This window comes from Triticum aestivum, chromosome 1D (assembly GCF_018294505.1).
Source record: "Triticum aestivum cultivar Chinese Spring chromosome 1D, IWGSC CS RefSeq v2.1, whole genome shotgun sequence".
NCBI classification, from domain to species: Eukaryota; Viridiplantae; Streptophyta; class Magnoliopsida; order Poales; family Poaceae; genus Triticum; species Triticum aestivum.
This window is the reverse complement of record NC_057796.1, coordinates 323,924,930-323,932,995: the sequence shown is the minus strand read 5'-3', so window position 1 is coordinate 323,932,995 and position 8,066 is coordinate 323,924,930.

The window sequence follows — 8,066 nt, the reverse complement described above, 5'->3', positions numbered from 1 at the left end:
AAGGCGCGTCTAGGCCCATGCGCGCCTAGGTGGGTTGTGCCCATCTCGGTGGCCCCGCACCGCCTCTTTGCTCTATAAATACCCCAATATTCCAAAAACCCTAAGGGGGTCGACCAAAATCAATTCCAGCCGCCGCAAGTTCCAGAACCACCAGATCCAATCTAGACACCATCACGGAGTGGTTCATCATGTCCATTGGTGCCTCTCCCATGATGCGTGAGTAGTTCATTGTAGACCTACGGGTCCGTAGTTAGTATCCAGATGGCTTCCTCTCTCTCTTTTGATTCTTAATACAATGGTATCTTGGAGATCTATATGATGTAACTCTTTTTGCGGTGTGTTTGTTGGGATCCGATGAACTTTGAGTTTATGATCAGATCTATGTTTTTATCCATGAAAGTTATTTGAGTCTTTTGATCTCTTATATGCAGGATTACTTATAGCCTCGTATTTTTTCTCCGATATTTGAGTTTTGTTTGGCCAACTTGATCTATTTATCTTGCAATGGGAAGAGGTGCTTTGTGTGTTGGGAATCGTAGCATAATTTTAAAATTTTCCTACGCTCACCAAGATGCATCTATGGAGTCTACTAGCAACACACCAAGATGCATCTATGGAGTCTACTAGCAACGAGGGGAAAGGAGTGCATCTACATACCCTTGTAGATCGCGAGCGGAAGCGTTCCAATGAACGTGGATGACGGAGTCGTACTCGCCGTGATTCAAATCACCGATGACCGAGTGCCGAACGGACAGCACCTCCGCGTTCAACACACGTACGGTGCAGCGACGTCTCCTCCTTCTTGATCCAGCAAGGGGGAAGGAGAGGTTGATGGAGATCCAGCAGCACGACAGCGTGGTGGTGGATGTAGCGGGTCTCCGGCAGGGCTTCGCCGAGCTTCTGCGAGAGAGAGAGGTGTTGCAGGGGAGGAGGGAGGCGCCCAAGGCTGTGGGTTGCTGCCCTCCCTCCCCCCTTTATATAGGCCCCTTGGGGGGGGGCGCCGTCCCTAGAGATGGGATCTCATGGGGGGGGGCGGCCAAAGGGGGGAAGGGGTTGCCTTGCCCCCCAAGGCAAGGGGGAAGCCCCCCACCCTAGGGTTCCCAACCCTAGGCGCATGGGGGGAGGCCCAAGGGGGGCGCCCCAGCCCACTAAGGGCTGGTTCCCTTCCACTTTCAGCCCACGGGGCCCTACGGGATAGGTGGCCCCACCCGGTGGACCCCCGGGACCCTTCCGGTGGTCCCGGTACAATACCGGTAACCCCCGAAACTTTCCCGGTGGCCGAAACTTGACTTCCTATATATAATTCTTCACCTCCGGACCATTCCGGAACCTCTCGTGACGTCCGGGATCTCATCCGGGACTCCGAACAACTTTCGGGTTTCCGCATACACATATCTCTACAACCCTAGCGTCACCGAACCTTAAGTGTGTAGACCCTACGGGTTCGGGAGACATGCAGACATGACCGAGACGCCTCTCCGGTCAATAACCAACAGCGGGATCTGGATACCCATGTTGGCTCCCACATGTTCCACGATGATCTCATCGGATGAACCACGATGTCGAGGATTCAATCAATCCCGTATACAATTCCCTTTGTCAATCGGTATGTTACTTGCCCGAGATTCGATCGTCGGTATCCCAATACCTTGTTCAATCTCGTTACCGGCAAGTCTCTTTACTCGTACCGCAATGCATGATCCCGTGACTAACGCCTTAGTCACATTGAGCTCATTATGATGATGCATTACCGAGTGGGCCCAGAGATACCTCTCCGTCACACGGAGTGACAAATCCCAGTCTTGATCCGTGCCAACCCAACAGACACTTTCGGAGATACCCGTAGTGCTCCTTTATAGTCACCCAGTTACGTTGTGACGTTTGGCACACCCAAAGCACTCCTACGGTATCCGGGAGTTGCACGATCTCATGGTCTAAGGAAAAGATACTTGACATTGGAAAAGCTCTAGCAAACGAAACTACACGATCTTTTATGCTATGCTTAGGATTGGGTCTTGTCCATCACATCATTCTCCTAATGATGTGATCCCGTTATCAATGACATCCAATGTCCATAGTCAGGAAACCATGACTATCTGTTGATCAACGAGCTAGTCAACTAGAGGCTCACTAGGGACACGTTGTGGTCTATGCATTCACACATGTATTACGATTTCCGGACAATACAATTATAGCATGAATAATAGACTATTATCATGAACAAAGAAATATAATAATAACCATTTATTATTGCCTCTAGGGCATATTTCCAACAGTCTCTCACTTGCACTAGAGTCAATAATCTAGTTACATTGTGATGAATCGAACACCCATTGCGTCCTGGTGTTGATCATGTTTTGCCCTAGGGAGAGGTTTAGTCAACGGATCTGCTACATTCAGGTCCGTATGTACTTTACAAATATCTATGTCTCCATTTTGAACACTTTCACGAATGGAGTTGAAGCGACGCTTGATATGCCTGGTCTTCCTGTGAAACCTGGGCTCCTTCGCAAGGGCAATAGCTCCAGTGTTGTCACAGAAGAGAGTCATCGGGCCCGACGCATTGGGAATCACCCCTAGGTCGGTGATGAACTCCTTCATCCAGACTGCTTCCTGTGCTGCCTCCGAGGCTGCCATGTACTCCGCTTCACATGTAGATCCCGCCACGACGCTTTGCTTGCAGCTGCACCAGCTTACTGCTCCTCCATTCAAAATATACACGTATCCGGTTTGTGACTTCGAGTCATCCAGATCTGTGTCGAAGCTAGCGTCGACGTAACCCTTTACGATGAGCTCTTCGTCACCTCCATAAACGAGAAACATATCCTTAGTCCTTTTCAGGTACTTCAGGATATTCTTGACCGCTGTCCAGTGTACCATGCCGGGATTACTTTGGTACCTTCCTACCAAACTTACGGCAAGGTTTACATCAGGTCTGGTACACAGCATCGCATACATAATAGACCCTATGGCCGAGGCATAGGGGATGACACTCATCTTTTCTATATCTTCTGCCGTGGTCGGACATTGAGCCGTGCTCAATTGCACACCTTGCAATACAGGCAAGAAACCCTTCTTGGACTGATCCATACTGAACTTCTTCAATATCTTGTCAAGGTATGTACTCTGTGAAAGACCAATGAGGCGTCTTGATCTATCTCTATAGATCTTGATGCCTAATATATAAGTAGCTTCTCCAAGGTCCTTCATTGAAAAACACTTATTCAAATAGGCCTTTATACTTTCCAAGAATTCTATATCATTTCCCATCAATAGTATGTCATCCACATATAATATGAGAAATGCTACAGAGCTCCCACTCACTTTCTTGTAAACACAGGCTTCTCCATAAGTCTGTGTAAACCCAAACGCTTTGATCATCTCATCAAAGCGAATGTTCCAACTCCGAGATGCTTGCACCAGCCCATAGATTGAGTGCTGGAGCTTTCATACTTTGTTAGCATTCTTAGGATCGACAAAACCTTCCGGCTGCATCATATACAACTCTTCCTTAAGGAAGCCATTAAGGAATGCCGTTTTGACGTCCATCTGCCATATCTCATAATCATAGTATGCGGCAATTGCTAACATGATTCGGACGGACTTCAGCTTCGCTACGGGTGAGAAAGTCTCATCGTAGTCAACCCCTTGAACTTGTCGATAACCCTTAGCGACAAGTCGAGCTTTGTAGATGGTCACATTACCATCTGCATCCATCTTCTTCTTAAAGATCCATTTGTTTTCTATGGCTCGCCGCTCATCGGGCAAGTCAGTCAAAGTCCATACTTTGTTTTCATACATGGATTCTATCTCAGATTTCATGGCTTCTAGCCATTTGCCGGAATCCGGGCCCGCCATCGCTTCTTCATAGTTCGAAGGTTCACCATTGTCTAACAACATGATTTCCAGGACAGGGTTACCGTACCACTCTGGTGCGGAACGTGTCCTTGTGGACCTATGAAGTTCAGTAACTTGATCTGAAGCTTCATGATCATCATCATTAACTTCCTCCCCAGTCGGTGTAGGCACCACAGGAACATCTTCCCTCGCTGCGCTACTTTCCGGTTCGGAAGGGGTGACTATCACCTCATCAAGTTCCACTTTCCTCCCACTCAATTCTTTCGAGAGAAACTCCTCCAGAAAGGACCCGTTCTTGGCAACGAAGATCTTGCCTTCGGATCTGAGGTAGAAGGTATACCCAATGGTTTCATTAGGGTATCCCATGAAGACGCATTTTTCCGATTTGGGTTCGAGCTTTTCAGGTTGAAGTTTCTTGACATAAGCATCGCATCCCCAAACTTTTAGAAACGACAGCTTAGGTTTCTTCCCAAACCATAATTCATACGGTGTCGTCTCAACGGATTTCGACGGAGCCCTATTTAAAGTGAATGCGGCAGTCTCTAAAGCATAACCCCAAAATGAGAGCAGTAAATCGGTAAGAGACATCATAGATCGCACCATATCCAATAGAGTGCGATTACGACATTCGGACACACCATTTCTCTGAGGTGTTCCAGGCGGCGTGAGTTGTGAAACTATTCCACATTTCCTTAAGTGTGCACCAAACTCGTGACTTAAATATTCTCCATCACGATCTGATCGTAAGAATTTTATTTTCCTGTCACGTTGATTCTCAACCTCACTCTGAAATTCCTTGAACTTTTCAAAGGTTTCAGACTTGTGTTTCATTAGGTAGACATACCCATATCTACTTAAATCATCAGTGAGAGTGAGAACATAACGATATCCTCCGCGAGCCTCAACACTCATTGGACCGCACACATCGGTATGTATGATTTCCAATAAGTTGGTTGCTCGCTCCATTGTTCCGGAGAACGGAGTCTTGGTCATCTTACCCATGAGGCATGGTTCGCACGTGTCAAATGATTCGTAATCAAGAGACTCCAAAAGTGCATCTGCATGGAGCTTCTTCATGCGCTTGACACCAGTGTGACCAAGGCGGCAGTGCCACAAGTATGTGGGACTATCGTTATCAACTTTACATCTTTTGGTATTCACACTATGAACATGTGTAACATCACGTTCGAGATTCATCAAAAATAAACCATTGACCAGCGGGGCATGACCATAAAACATATCTCTCAAATAAATAGAACAACCATTATTCTCGGATTTAAATGAGTAGCCATCTCGAATTAAACGAGATCCAGATACAATGTTCATGCTCAAAGCTGGCACTAAATAACAATTATTGAGGTTTAAAACTAATCCCGTAGGGAGATGCAGAGGTAGCGTGCCGACGGCGATCACATCGACCTTGGAACCATTCCCGACGCGCATCGTCACCTCGTCCTTCGCCAGTCTCCGTTTATTCCGTAGTTCCTGTTTTGAGTTACAAATATGAGCAACCGCACCGGTATCAAATACCCAGGAGCTACTACGAGTACTGGTAAGGTACACATCAATTACATGTATATCACATATACCTTTGGTGTTGCCGGCCTTCTTCTTGTCCGCTAAGTATTTGGGGCAGTTCCGCTTCCAGTGACCACTTCCCTTGCAATAAAAGCACTCAGTCTCGGGCTTGGGTCCATTCTTTGACTTCTTCCCAGTAACTGGTTTACCGGGCGCGACAACTCCCTTGTCGTCCTTCTTGAAGTTCTTCTTACCCTTGCCCTTCTTGAACTTAGTGGTTTTATTCACCATCAAAACTTGATGTTCTTTTCTGATCTCCCCTTCCGCTGATTTCAGCATTGAATATACCTTGGGAATGGTCTTTTCCATCCCCTACATATTGTAGTTCATCATAAAGCTCTTGTAGCTTGGTGGAAGCGACTGGAGGATTCTGTCAATGACCGCGTCATCCGGGAGATTAACTCCCAGCTGAGACAAGCGGTTGTGCAACCCAGACATTCTGAGTATGTGCTCACTAACAGAACTGTTCTCCTCCATTTTACAGCTAAAGAACTTGTCGGAGACATCATATCTCTCGACCCGGGCATGAGCTTGAAAAACTAATTTCAGCTCCTCGAACATCTCATATGCTCCATGTTTCTCAAAACGCTTTTGGAGACCCGGTTCTAGGCTGTAAAGCATGCCGCACTGAACGAGGGAGTAATCATCAGCACGTGATTGCCAAGCGTTCATAACGTCTTGGTTCTGTGGGATTGGTGCATCACCTAGCGGTGCTTCTAAGACATAATCTTTCTTGGCTACTATGAGGATGAGCCTCAGGTTCCGGACCCAGTCCGTATAGTTGCTGCCATCATCTTTCAGCTTGGTTTTCTCTAGGAACGCGTTGAAATTGAGGACAACGTTGGCCATTTGATCTACAATACATAGTGTAAAGTTTTTAGACTAAGTTCATGATAATTAAGTTCATCTAATCAAATTATTTAATGAACTCCCACTCAGATAGACATCCCTCTAGTCATCCAAGTGAAACATGATCCGAGTTTAACTAGGCCGTGTCCGATCATCACGTGAGACGGACTAGTCAAGATCGGTGAACATCTCCATGTTGATCGTATCTTCTATACGACTCATGCTCGACCTTTCGGTCCTCCGTGTTCCGAGGCCATGTCTGTACATGCTAGGCTCGTCAAGTCAACCTAAGTGTATTGCGTGTGTTCCGAGGCCATGTCTGTACATGCTAGGCTCGTCAACACCCGTTGTATTCGAACGTTAGAATCTATCACACCCGATCATCACGTGGTGCTTCGAAACAACGAACCTTCGCAACGGTGCACAGTTAGGGTGAACACTGTCTTGAAATTATTATAAGGGATCATCTTACTTACTACCGTCGTTCTAAGCAAATAAGATGCAAAAACATGATAAACATCACATGCAATCAAATAGTGACATGATATGGCCAATATCATTATGCTCCTTTGATCTCCATCTTCGGGGCACCATGATCATCTTCGTCACCGGCATGACACCATGATCTCCATCATCATGATCTCCATCATTGTGTCTTCATGAAGTCGTCACGCCAACGATTACTTCTACTTCTATGGCTAACTCGTTTAGCAATAAAGTAAAGTAAATTACATGGCGTTATTCAATGACACGCAGGTCATGCAAAATAATAAAGACAACTCCTATGGCTCCTGCCGGTTGTCATACTCATCGACATGCAAGTCGTGATTCCTATTACAAGAATATGATCAATCTCATACATCTCATATATCATTCATCACATCTTCTGGCCATATCACATCACATAGCACTTGCTGCAAAAACAAGTTAGACGTCCTCTAATTGTTGTTGCAAGTTTTTACGTGGTTTGTAGGTTTCTAGCAAGAACGTTTTCTTACCTACGTATGACCACAACGTGATTTGCCAATTTCTATTTACCCTTCATAAGGACCCTTTTCAACGAATCCGTTCCGACTAAAGTAGGAGAGACAGACACCCGCTAGCCATCTTATGCATCTAGTGCATGTCAGTCGGTGGAACCTGTCTCACGTAAGCGTACGTGTAAGGTCGGTCCGGGCCGCTTCATCCTACAATGCCGCCGAAACAAGAAAAGACTAGTAGCGGCAAGAAGAATTGGCAAACTCAATGCCCACAACTGCTTTGTGTTCTACTCGTGCATAGTAACTACACATAGGCCTGGCTCATGATGCCACTGTTGGGAATCGTAGCATAATTTTAAAATTTTCCTACGCTCACCAAGATGCATCTATGGAGTCTACTAGCAACGAGGGGAAAGGAGTGCATCTACATACCCTTGTAGATCGCGAGCGGAAGCGTTCCAATGAACGTGGATGACGGAGTCGTACTCGTCGTGATTCAAATCACCGATGACCGAGTGCCGAACGGACGACACCTCCGCGTTCAACACATGTACGGTGCAGCAACGTCTCCTCCTTCTTGATCCAGCAAGGGGGAAGGAGAGGTTGATGGAGATCCAGCAGCACGACGGCGTGGTGGTGGATGTAGCGGGTCTCCGGCAGGGCTTCGCCGAGCTTCTGCGAGAGAGAGAGGTGTTGCAGGGGAGGAGGGAGGCGCCCGAGGCTGTGGGTTGCTGCCCTCCCTCCCCCCCTTTATATAGGCCCCCTGGGGGGGCGCCGGCCCTAGAGATGGGATCTCATGGG